The sequence below is a fragment of the Canis lupus genome, chromosome 1 (genome assembly GCF_011100685.1).
Source record: "Canis lupus familiaris isolate Mischka breed German Shepherd chromosome 1, alternate assembly UU_Cfam_GSD_1.0, whole genome shotgun sequence".
NCBI classification, from domain to species: domain Eukaryota; kingdom Metazoa; phylum Chordata; class Mammalia; order Carnivora; family Canidae; genus Canis; species Canis lupus.
Genome location: NC_049222.1, coordinates 105,979,753 through 105,992,663, shown reverse-complemented (window position 1 = coordinate 105,992,663; position 12,911 = coordinate 105,979,753). Strand labels below are relative to the sequence as shown.

Sequence of the window (12,911 nt, the reverse complement as noted above, 5' to 3'; positions counted from 1 at the left end):
CAATGGCTTCCTCTTCCAGGATCCAGGAGACCAGGCCCCCAGCCCCTTCCTCCCTCAGATGCAGGGGTCCAGGCCCCCAGCCCCTCCTCTCCAGACCCAGGAGTCCAGCTCCCAGCCCCTTCCTCCCTCAGACCCAGGAGTTAGGGCCCCCAGTCCCCTCATCCCTCAGACCCAGGGGTCCAGAACCCCAGTCCCTCCTCCCTCAGATCCAGGAGCCCAGACCCCTAGTCCCTCCTCCCTTCCAAAAGTCCAAGCTCCCAACCCCTTTCTCCCTCAGATTCACATGTCCAGTGTCCCAGAATTCCTTGCAGGGAGAGATGACCATGGCTGGTAGTAGCCAAGACAAGGACAGATGAAACCAGGCACTCCCACAGGAGGCAAGAGGTAGTGGCAGGATCACCTCTAGCTCCCCTCACTGACAGCCATCTCTTCCAGAACCCTCCACTCCAGTGGAGGCTGATCTCTCTTCCGTGCCCTGGGTACACAATGGCCCTCTCAAGATTTCCAACCTCACCAGAAAACATCAGAGTTTGGTTTACAGAAAACCAGGACAGAAGGGGTGAAGAGTAGGGAGATAATAAGGCAGATGTGGAGAAAGGGCAGAAGAAAAGAATATTTGTTCACTATAGGGACATCTCCTGCACCGCTGGTGGGCCAGGCTCTCGGCTGGGTGATGCCAGGCACACAGAGATGACTCAGACCTGGGCCCTGCCCTTGTGGAGATGCCAATCTTGCGAAGGAGACAGCTGTGTAAACAGAGGATCAAAGAGCAGTGCAAAGATGCTTTAACCCAGCTGGAGAATCAGGGTGGGCTTCCTGGAAGAGGTGATGTCCTAGAGGAGCAGAATCCTAACTAATGAGGAGTTAGCTAAGGTAAGGGTGGGGATGTGGCTGGTGGTTCAAAAGTGGAGTAGAAGGGCAGGCAAGGGGATCCCTGGGTGGCGCAGCGGTTTGGCGCCTGCCTTTGGCCCGGGGCGCGATCCTGGAGACCCGGGATCGAATCCCACGTCAGGCTCCTGGTGCATGGAGCCTGCTTCTCCCTCTGCCTGTGTCTCTGCCTCTCTCTCTCTCTCTGTGACTATCATAAATAAATTAATTAATTAAAAAAAAAAAAAAAAAAAAGAAGGTCAGGCAAGGCAAGCAATGTCCTGGTCAGCAAAGTACAGGTGGGTTGATGTTGTAGAGGCACTGGGCTAGGGGTGGGGTGCATAGCAGGGTTCACCCCATGCAGGGTTTTGATGGGCAGATTTGGGGGTCAACATTTGGTTCTGAGGGTGCAAGGGAAGGCTGGGAGCGGAGGCTGTGCCAGACAAACTGGATGGAGAGATCAGGGACTCCTGGCAGGGGTGTCTGAGTGGCGAGGTTCTATCAGGGTCTTCTCTGAGCAAGTCTGAGCTGGGATGCAGGCAGTAGCTGCGGGGCTGGAGCAGAGGCCCCTGAGAACTTGGAGGAGCGAGGAGACCAGCTCACTGAGCTCCTTCTGGAGACATCTGTCTCATTTCGGGGGCAGGTCCCCCTTCTCCATGGTTACTTGTCTCCTGAGGAGCTAGGAAGAACAAGGGCCCCCAGGAAATAACCTGAGGAAGTGATGGGGTTTTGTTAAATACCTGAGTCCAGGCACATCCGGGCAGGGATCTGCCCGGTGTCCTGAGTGGGAAGGAAGTGCTTTGGGAGAGTTAGAGGATGGGGGCAAGGGGTGGGAGGATGGAGGGAGAGGAGGAATCAGAGAAGGAAGGGAGAGGGGAGAGGGGAAGAGGGAGGCTGGCTTACCTGGCCAAAGGTGTCTAGATGGAAACCGGCCCCCCCTTCCTGTTCCCCTTTACCTCCCTTTGCTCTTTTCTATTTTGCACTGCATTTTTCACCTTCCTACATGAACTATAAGTTGCCCACGTTTTGCCTTCCTCGTGTATTGTGCATCCCTCTTGTCAGGAGGCAGGCTCCATACAGGCAGTGGCCTTTGTCTCTACTGTTTCCTCAGGATCTGGACCTGAGCCTGGCACATAGTAGGTGTTCAACAAACTTGTGTCAGACGAATGAGTGAGATCCTGATGGAAGACAAAATGGTAGATGGAGAGAGGAAAGAGAAAGAGGAGGAGGAAGAGGAGAGAAGAGGAAGGAACTGGGTGGATGGAGAGAGGAGGAAAGACAGGGCTGAGGGGAGAGGACAAGGGAGAGATCCCAGTGCAGGGACCCTCCCCCATCCCTGTCCAGCTACTGTCCAGCTACTGGAGGGGCATCCCTAAGTGCCAGACCTGAGAGGGATGGGATTCAGAGCTCCAGGGAGGAGGAGGGACCCTAGCCAGGTGCCCCAGGATCAGCAAAGATCCAAATCTGGAAGCAGACTGCCTCTGGACTTCGGGGAACTCAGAGAGAGGGCTTGGGTCCCAGCCCTGTTGGCAGCACAGCAGCCCACAGGGTCTTTCCTCCTCCACTCCCCCCCACTTCATTCTGGGAAACACCTAGGCCTCTAAGATTCAGCAGAAATCCTGAGTCGGGGGTGGAGGGCGTGGGGGGGGGGGGGGCTGGCCAGAGACTGCGTGTCCTCCTTCTGCCTCTAGGAGGAAGCTGTGAGGCCACGAGGGGTGGGGGGCGGGGTTGGCCTGCCTGCCCTTAACCCTGTCCTGGCAGCTGGGGACACCTCATCCCAGCCTCCTCTGCTGCTCCTGTTTGTGTCCCTGGAGGAAACAGAAACAGAGAGACAGAGAGAGGGAGAGGGAAAAGAAGGAGACTTATTTTTCTGAGAGTTCTATCCTCTCCCAGGGAAGCAAGAGAGAGGTCTCTTTTTACAGAGAGGGAGCCTGAGGCCCCAAGAAGAGCAGTTTCATAGCCAGTGTGATCCAGCTGGGAGAGGCAGCAGAAAAGGAGGTCACCGAGGGAGGAAGGGCTGGGGGCTGGGCCTCTGGGTCTGGGAGGAGGGGCTGGAGGCCTGGGGACCTGGACTCCTGGGTCTGAGGGAGGGATCTGCACTCCTGGGTGCTGAAGAGGAGGCCTGGGGATCCACTTTGTTCTGAGCTCTGACAGAAAATTTTGTGAGACCCAAAATTTACTCCTGCTCACAGGGCTTTGGCTCTGTGTGTCTACCACTTCCTTCTGGAAGCAGTCCACCGTGAACCTAAGTCCACTTTCAGCACAGGCCAGGGCCTGGTGAGCTTCCATGGAAGGAATACAGCTGTCTGAGTCAGAAGACAGATGGGAGGATGTGGAGTCAGAGGGACAGTCTGGGGCCCTCAAGGAGGAAGCAGTTACTTGTGTGTTCTTGGCAAGGAGCCATTTCATTCCCCTGAGCCTCTCTTTCCTCATCTGTAAAATAGGAATATCTCAAGTTGTCCCTTCAGATTAAGGGAGAAAGAGCATCTGCCTGGCACACTGCAATTTGAGATATGTGTCAACTGTTCCTGAACCTGCAGTATGAGGATCTCCATGAATGATTCCGGTGGCAACAGGGGACCCTTCGCCTGCCCTGGCCACCTCAGTTGTGATCTGGGAAATCAGCCAGATAGGGTCTGGGAGGGGCCCATGGTCTGGAGTCAGCTGCACCTGGGTTCCAAGGCTGGTGGCCTTAGGCAAGTCATGTCCAACCCTGGCAACATGTCCCTCTTCCACCCACAGACAAGGAGAGCCCATGACCACACTGATGGGCATGGATGGAACTGTGCTGGCCACAGAGCGAATCTCTGGGTCCCAGCTTTCTCATCTCTGGAGGAGGGTGAAAAGACCTGGCCACTCCAGACTATTTCAAGAAGCTTGGAAAAGTTGGTGGAGTGGACAGTGTGCAGCACAGATAGTGTGCCATGAAGGGGTGCTCCTGTGGGCTCCATATGGAAGAAGTTGGAGGAGCAGAGGCCTGTAGCCCTTCTCTCTGTAGTCAGTGCTGCAGGCGCCCGTCTTCTGGGGGCTCCGACCGCAATGCTGGGAGATGAGGAAAGGAAACCACGCAGCCTCTACTTGCTGTCTACTGCCAGCACTAGGCTGTGGGCTTACACCCCAGCTCTTATCCTGGCCCTTGTGCCTCTGATGCCAGGGGGGAGTTCCATCTTCCAAAAGATGAAATGAGCACTCAGAGAGATGATGAAGGAAGGTGCCCAAGAGCACATGACCACCAGCTACTCTGGGCAGCACCTCGGGAAGTCCTACCCATGGGCCTGTGGGCACCACAGCATCCCAGTCATCCCACCCCCTTATATTCTGTCTCCGTGAGTTCAGGGCCCCTGGAAATGGTTTGAACAAATGTCCCAGATGGTTGTTAGCTTGTGAAGGTTGAAAACCATGGTCCAAGGATTTCAGAGCAGAGTCTGCTGAATGATCCCCTCATCTGCTGATTGCCAAAGGGAGGTGCTGTGGGGAACAAGGATTGAGGATGGGCGAGGGCAGGTCTGAGGGGAAGGGCCATGTCACTGTGGTCTGGATCTCAGAGGACGGAGAAAGCAGAGGGAGGGCATGCCTGTCTCCGGCAGGTGGAAAGAGCCAAAATGGTGGTGACCATGATTTATGCCACACCCTGGGCCACCCACTTCACATTCATTAGCTCTAACTGAAGATCTCCCTCTGATGGTTATTACAGATCCTGTGTTAGAGAAAACTGAAATTCAAAAAGGTAAGTGAGGGAATCCCTGGGTGGCTCAGCGGTTTAGCGCCTGCCTTTGGCCTGGGGCGCGATCCTGGAGTCCTGGGATCGAGTCCCACGATGGGCTCCCAGCAAAGAGCCTGCTTCTCCCTCCTCCTGTGTCTCTGCCTCTCTCTCTCTCTCTCTCTCTCTCTGTCTCTATGTCTATCATAAATAAATAAATCTTTAAAAAAACAAAAACAAAAAAAACAAAAAGGTAAGTGACCCATCTAGGGTCACACAAGTAGCAGAAGAGCTGGGATTTGAACATGGCTTTTACAGAATGGGAAGTCCATGTGCTTTCTGCACTGCCCTGTGCTGGTAAATGTTAACATCTGGCTCCAGAAAAAAAAGTATGCTGTATATAAAGACAATGTGTTTACAATAAAAGATTTTCTGATTATAAACGATAGGTGGCACACAGTTACCAATAATAATACAATACGTAGGGCAGCCCTGGTGGCTCAGCGGTTTAGTGCAGACTTCAGCCCAGGGTAGGATCCTGGAGACCCGGGATTGGATCGAGTCCCATGTCGGGCTCCCTGCATGGATCCTGCTTTTCACTCTGCCTGTGTCTCTGCCTCTCTCTCTCTATGTCTCTAATGAATAAATAAATAAAATCTTTAAAAATAATAATAATAATACAATACACGATACTCTTTGTTGTAAAATCCATACAACTATAGTTTCAGGAGACTTGCTATTTCTTGAAAAACCCAGCACTGATTTTTATAATTCTGTCGCCAACAGTAATATCACAATATCAGACTGCAAAGGAATATTTGATTATTACCTAATCCAGCAAAGACATAGCTCATGTCACTGATGAACGAGTATAGGTCTGACATGAATGTTGGGTGGTATTTTTACTTACATTAATGAGAGAGACAAACGTGAAACAAAGATATTGGAACTTGATTTGTTCATCCACTATAGCAAAGAAATTAGGAAGTGATGGATTTTAAGAATTTGTTGTCTTTTTAAAATGTGACTTAATTTTATATGGTAGATTTCTAATAATGGCTATAAAATTCCTGAAATTTTAACAACTGTCTCTTTGTGAGAACGTATCTGAGACCTAAGACCTCCACCATGTCAGATTCCAGAAATCATGGTCTCTGCCTACTTTGAGGCTTGGGGGACTGAGGCCATCTGTAGCCTGTGGAAACAATACTGCCTATAGTGGGCATTTGTCTGTGGTGGTCTCTGCCTCAGGCACTAACCAGATGCTTCAGGTCACTGACGATTGTGCTTGGAACCCAGATATTTCTGTGTGCGCGGTGCTGGTGTTTCTCACAGCCCCTCTGTGTGAATGAGGTGGGGTGGGGAAAGGTTGGAAATGATTTTCACTGTCTTCACTGAGCCCTATGTCAACTCACCCACCTCAACTCTGCAGCTGCAGAAAACCCTGAAAAAACCCTGAAACCCACACTTTACCTTTACCTCTCCCGTGCCAGGAAAGTACTCCCTCTCCCTTTCTCTTCTCTTTGTCCCTGGGCCCCTCCATCCCCTCTTCCTCCCTCTTTTCTTCTCTTTGCCCTCCTTTGTTTTTCTCTCTCAATGAAAATTTTACCAAAGTATAATATATGTACAGAGCATACTTATCATAAATGTACCATCAACAAACGGTCAGAAGATCAAAGAGGACATCTCACCATCCCCTAACCCTCACCCTGTGCATGCAGCCCACCCCCTCCCCTTTGCCCCCATGCCAGAGGCAGTGTCCCAAGTCTAATGGACTCCTGTTTTAAAACTTCATACAGTGCAGGGTGCCTGGGTGGCTCAGGTGGTTAGGCATCTACCTTTGGCTCAGGTCATGATCCTGGGGTCCTGGGGTCAAGCCCCACATTGGGCCTCCTGCTCAATAAGAAGCCTGCTTTGCTGTCTCACTCTCTCTCTCAAAGAAAAAAATTAACATAAAATTTTAAAAATTCATATGGTGCATCCTCTTTTATGCTTTTCTTCTTTTTAAAAAAAGGATTTTATTTATTTAGAGAGAGCAAATGTGCATGAGTGGAAGGAGGGGCATAGGGAGAGGGAGAGAATCTCAAGCAGACTCCCCACTGAGTGCACAGAGCCTGCTGGCAGGGCTTGATCCCATGACCCTGAGACCCAGAGGCCCCCAAATCATCACCGGAGCCAAAATCAAGAGTCGGTGCTCAACTGACTGACCCACCCAGGCACCTCTTGTGCCTGGCTTTTGCTCAACACTATGAGTTTCATCCACAGTTGTGCACACGTGTTGTCATGAGTGGCTCATTCTCATTTCTGTAGAGGAGTACTTTGTTGTGTGAATATTGTGTCTCCCTTCATTCTGCAGACAATCCTCTACAGTGGGATTGTTCACAGACCCATGTTACAGGTGGGAAGGCAGAGGCTCAAAGCCATGAAGTCCTCAGGGCCAGGAGTCTGGGTCCCCAGCTCTCCCCCTTAGTCTCTCTAGAGCTGAGATTCTCTGTTCTCTACCCCTCACAGGATCTATATTCTGAAGAGGCAAAACTTCTCAATCTTCCATGATTTCCAAAGGAGCACAGCTGAGGGGCCAGAAGGGGAAGTAGATCAGGGGCCGCTTGAGTAATAGGAACGAAGCTTTTCCTGATTTCCAAATAGTCAATGATGTGATGCCTGTGTTGGCACCATTTGTGGCTGAGCCAGAGCCTCCTAGGAATCTACATATTCAAGCCCCTTAGCCCCATGCTCCTTTCACGGCCCTGCATGTTAGGTTGATTTGTGATCTTCTGGGCTGAGGACATACAGGTCTCTCTGGTTTTAAAGGTTATCAGAATACACCAATGGCTATCTCACAAATACATTTGTCAAAAGTAGAGAGAAATTTGGGAATACAAAGGCAAACAGGAGAGTGTGAGGGTACTCATTCCTTCATATTCCCTAGGGCCTGTACACGCCAGATTCTGTGGCCAGAACACAGACACAGACAGGATTCAGAACAGTCTCGATGAGCTCAGAGTGAGGTGGAGAGAGGGGGAGGGGGACCCTCAGTCAGCCTAGAGCAACATAGCCAAGCCTGTGGCCTCTAGCCACATACAGCTCTTTAGATTTAAATGGATTAAAATTAAATTTATAATCCAATTCCTCCACTAGAGATTTAGACTTGGGGCTGGATGCATGGCTGCCATGACAAAGAGTGGGTCAAGGAAGCAGAAAGTGAGGAGTGACTGATTCTGAACCTCATTTCAACATGTGGGGTTTTCCCCACACCACTAAGCAATTCTTTGACAACGGCTGGTGTCCTACAGTTTAACTCAATTCCAATACTATTCACCCTGAGTTAGAGTCACACCCCACAGGTTGGGGGTGGGGGGGGCTCAGTCCCACAGGATTCCTCCTCTCTGCCCGCCCCATTTCTGATGCCAGGTGCAAGTCCAAATTGTTACCTGCTTCTGACCAACAGGCTATAAATCAGGTTCCCATGACCCCCTCGTTGGGTTCAATTAATTTGCGAGAGTAGTTCACAGAGCTCAGGAAACCTGTTTACTCACTAGATTACCATCTTATTACCAAGGATATTAAAGGATATTAATCAACAGCCAGATGAAGTGAAATGTAAGGAGAGGTCCCAATCAAAGGAGTTTCTGTCCCCATGGAGTTTGGGGGCCGAGCATGGTGGCATGTGAAAGCATTCTGGTTCCCCAAACTGTAAGTTCTCCAAAACCCACCCTTCTGGGCTTTAATAGAAGCTTCATTACATAGTCATGACTGATTAAATCTTTGGTTATGGGGCACCTGGGTGGCTCAGTGGTTGAGCATCTGCCTTTGGCTCAGGGTGTGATCCCCGGGTCCTGGGATCGAGTCCCACATCAGGCTCCCCTGGGGAGTCTGCTTCTCCCTCTGCCTAAGTCTCTGCCTCTCTCTGTGTGCCTCTTATAAATAAATAAATAAATAAAATCTTAAAAAAATAAATATTTGGTCATTAGTGACTGAATTAAATCTCCAGGCCCCTCTCCCCTCCCAGGAGGTGACAGATGGGGTGGGAACTGAAAGTTGGCTCCTCTGGTGACTGGCCTCCATCCTTAGGTGCTTTTCAAAAATCACCTCATTAACATAACATCAACTTCATCACTCCCATCACAGGGAATTCCAAGAGATTTGGGAACTCTGTGCCGGAAACAGGGGCGAAGACCAAATATATATTTCTAATTATAAATCACATGATCACAGACATTTCCACAATTGCTAACACACAAACCACCTACTGACAAAATCACTTAGCTAAGGAAGATAGTGTCTTTGCCCTCCAAGAGAAAAGACTGGGCAAAAGGTATATAGAGAAAACAAAAACTCTATCAAAAACGTGCACAAATGGTCATAGTAGCCCTCTTCACGGTAGCCCAAAGGTAGAAACAAGCCAGATGTCCATTAATGAATGGATGGATGGAGAGACAAAGTGTGGTCCATCCACACAGTGGAATATTACTCAGCCATAAAAAGGAACAAAACACTGATGCTTGCTATAATGTGGATGAACCTCGAAAAGAGAAAGAAGCCATACATAAAAGGTCACATATTATATGATTCCATGTAGATGAAATATCCAGGACAGGCAAATTCAGAGTTGGAAAGCAGATTCACATTGCCAGGGGCTGGGGAATGGGGAATTGCTGTTTGATGGGTATTGAGTTTCTGTTTGGGGTGATGAGAAAATTCTAGAACTAGAGAGTGGTGATGGTTATGCAATACGAATGTGCTTAATGCCACTAACATATGTACTTAAAATGGTAAATATTATGTGCTATTTTACCACAATTTTTAAAATGTGAAGAAAAACAAAGGTGTACAGACATCTAGTTAATGATTGATTGATGAGAGACAACTCCAGTGACTCACAGTCAGACAGACATGAGCTAAGACTTTCTTCCTCCCATGACTCTCTGCCTGAGGGCTACAAGCCTTGCAAATTCCCGGTCTCAGATCCTACCCTCCTCTCTCTAAAGGGGCATGAGAGCCTCCCTTTCCTCTGCCATTGGGAGAGGTCAGGCACAATATTCAGATGGTTTTCAAAGATAGGCAAAATGGATCTGTGAGAGATAACAATGTGTCATCAAGCATTATATCTTGTGGATTCTGTGCTAGAAGAAATCAGGCTCTTGTCTCTTTGGTTATCCTGACCAGATATAGAAGGGGTGCCCTTCTCCATCCCTTGTGTGGGGTTGATCTTGGGAATGAAGAAGAGCATGGTAGTAATTATAGTCCAAATACGTTGCTGGGGATAAGAGTTAGTTAGATTGGCTGTGCAAAATACATGCTGAGCTCTTGCCAAGAGCTTTACTTCCCTTCTAAACTTTGTGACAGCCTTTCTCAAATGGTTGTTGGAGAATGAAATAGGTTAATACCACAAAACCTGAGCCAGTGCTTGACACAACATATGTACTGAATAATGTTTGGTTTTTAGTTATTTTGCAGTTGAGGAACCTGAAACTTAGAGCATTAAGTTAATTGCCTACTGTCACTCAGCAGCTCTAGCTATCAGATTGTAGCCAAAGTCTCCGTCTGCTCCTGCTCTGTCATCCTGCCTCTGCACCTGAGCTGTCTAGTACAACAGCCATTCACCCCCATATTTTGAGCCCTCAAAACATGGCTAGTATTATTTGAGATGGGCTGTAAGAGTAAAAGCACCCATAAGATTTCAAAGACTTAGAATGTTAAAAAAAACAGTGTGAAACATTTCCTTAGTAATTTTTATATTGACTACATATTGAAATGACAGTTATTTGGCTACTGGAGATTAAGTAAAATATTTTCTAAAAATTAACATCATTTGTTTCTTACTTTTTCAAAGTACCTTCCAGACCATTTAAAGTTACATACATGGTTCATGGTTCTACGGAACTTCAATGCCCTACAGTCTGAAAAGTAACTTGCAGATATTCCTCCGCCCCTCTCTGCCCCAACTAACCACAGAGACACCCTGAGAACTGTTTGTCCTCAAGAATCTTTAAGGCAGTCATTTGCAAAGCAATGAATAAGGAAGATTCTGCAATGACAGGAGAGGATACACTGTGCACCTATTACTCCACCACAGTTTGAGGGTGGACAGGAAGCCTGCTATCTGCAACCAGTACAAGTTATGGTGGCTCCCATTTACTGAGCCTCTTCTACGACGGGCCATCACTTTGCAGCATCCCCACTCTTCCTGCCTCTGAGCTCAGCAAGTTCCAAACTGGCTAAACATCATCATCACCAAATGACAGAAGAAGAAACTCTGGCTTGGAGAGGGGAGGCGACTGCCCTAAGATCTAGGGCTGCAGTTTTGAGGAGGCAGAGCTGAGTCCTGTAGATGGGTCCCATGGAATAGCCTGCACCAGTGTCTTCATGTGGAGACCAGGCATCACTGCTCTGGAAGACTACTGCTTCCCTATTACCCTCATTTCCCATCGTCCATAATAATTCCTTTGGCCTTTCTGCTTTCTCCTTAAAGCCCTGAACCTCCTCTAGCGTGCCCACTCACAGCTGATGCCCTTGCTTTGTACTCCACCAAATCCACCCTTCTGTCTGCTCCTGCATGGCTGTTCTTTGCTTTTGCCTCCGTGACCAACAAGCAAGTACCCCTTCCCAAGACCTATCCTTCTACTTGTCTTCTGAATCTCACCCCATCCCACTTTCTCAAGAACTACCTTCCTTCACTTTCCCCCTTTCTCCTGTAGCAACAATATTTTCTCTCTACTCCATCATTCTCACCTGCACCCCAATATGGTCTAGAACCTCTTATCTTATAAAAAATGTATTCTTTGAGGGGTGCCTACGTGGCTCGGTTAAACATCTGCCTTTGGTTCCCAGGGTCCTGGGATGGAGTCCTGCATTGGGCTCCTTGCTCAGCTCCTTGGGTATCCTGCTTCTCCCTCTTCCTCTGCCTCTGCCCCCACTCTCCCCTGACGACTCATGCTCACTCTCTCTCTGTCTCTCTCAAATAAATAAAAATAAAATCTTAAAAAATATATATTCTTCTACTCCACATCCTTCTTTAGTTTCTAACAAATTTCTTGGCTCTCTTTCACAGCAAAACATACTGAAGGAATTCTGTATATTCACTATATTTATTTCTTCACCTTGCATTCCTCTATAACTCACTCCAAAGAGTCTCTTGTCCCCACGATTATGATGTGCCATGGTGGAGCTCCCCAGTCATAGAGATACATTTGCCACCTGGACTTTCCACAGACTGTTGTACTGGCTCTGGACAGTCATAAGTTCTGGTCTCCTGCGAAGAATAAAAACAGTCATCCTAAAAACATTATTCCCAAGACCCTGAATCAATTAGGGTGCTTTCAGTTATAAGTCATTTACAGTTTATAATTACAACTAACAATGTCTAAACCCAACACAACATTTATGGTCTACTTTACAAGAATTTTGGCAAGTTAGGTTCTGTCTGAAAAGCACCATCAAGAACCACATTTATTTTAATCCTTCCACTTTATCATCCCTAATTGGTGGCTTTCTTCCTGGAGATTGCCACCTAATGTCTGCAAGATAGCTACCACAGCTCCAAACTTCACACACAGCATCCCAGGCCAGGAAGATGAGGATGAAATGGGACTCACTGAAGGATTTTTTTTAAAGATTTATTTAATTATTCATGAAAGACACACACAGAGAGGCAGAGACATATGCAGAGGGAGAAGCAAGCTCCCCACAGGGAGCCTCATGTGGGACTTGATCCTGGATCCCGGGATCACACCGTGAGCCAAAGGCAGATGCTCAACTGCTGAGCCACCCAGGCGCCCCTCACTGAAGATTTTTTTTTCACTGAAGATTTTTAATTGGAAGTAGAGCATGTTCAGATTTATGTCTTATAAAAATTTCTTCGGGGTCCTACATATAAGACACATTTTAGAAGGTCCCCAAAGGAGGAAGGGTAACAAGTGTGGATGTGACCAAGAATCAAAAGAAAGTCATAGTTTTACTGGAAATTAAAGTGAAGAATGGCAGAGGGCACTACTATGCATAGAGAAGGACTCAGGTGCTGAGAGAAAACGAGACATGGGACCCCACAGACTAACTCCCAGACAAATTTCCAGGTCTTTGGAAGTCTGGTGTTCTTCTGAAACTGGGCTTCTTGGGTGCCCCTGTATGTCTCCCATAAGCCCTCTTTACTGAAGCATATATGAGTTTTGTTCTTTGCTACCAAATGGCCCAGATTAACACACCAGGATTTGCAAAACTGACAGAAGTAAAGTGACTAAGGTGGAAAAAAGGAGTCCAAGTGGACTGATTCCTGAGTGTCCTCAGTATCTAATCTGTGTAAGGCCAAACGGGAAATGATATTGGGCTTGGCCTTGGTCAGGCAAAT

The 12,911-nt window shown here is 48.1% G+C and overlaps 1 long non-coding RNA gene across 1 annotated transcript; it reads left to right on the top strand.

The window, feature by feature from the left end:
• Positions 1-155: 155 nt before the first annotated feature.
• On the top strand, positions 156-11,402 carry LOC119870933. Its single transcript, XR_005354495.1, has 3 exons — positions 156-873; positions 4,562-4,594; positions 10,401-11,402. It is a non-coding gene; the product is annotated as an uncharacterized LOC119870933 (long non-coding RNA).
• Positions 11,403-12,911: the final 1,509 nt, after the last annotated feature.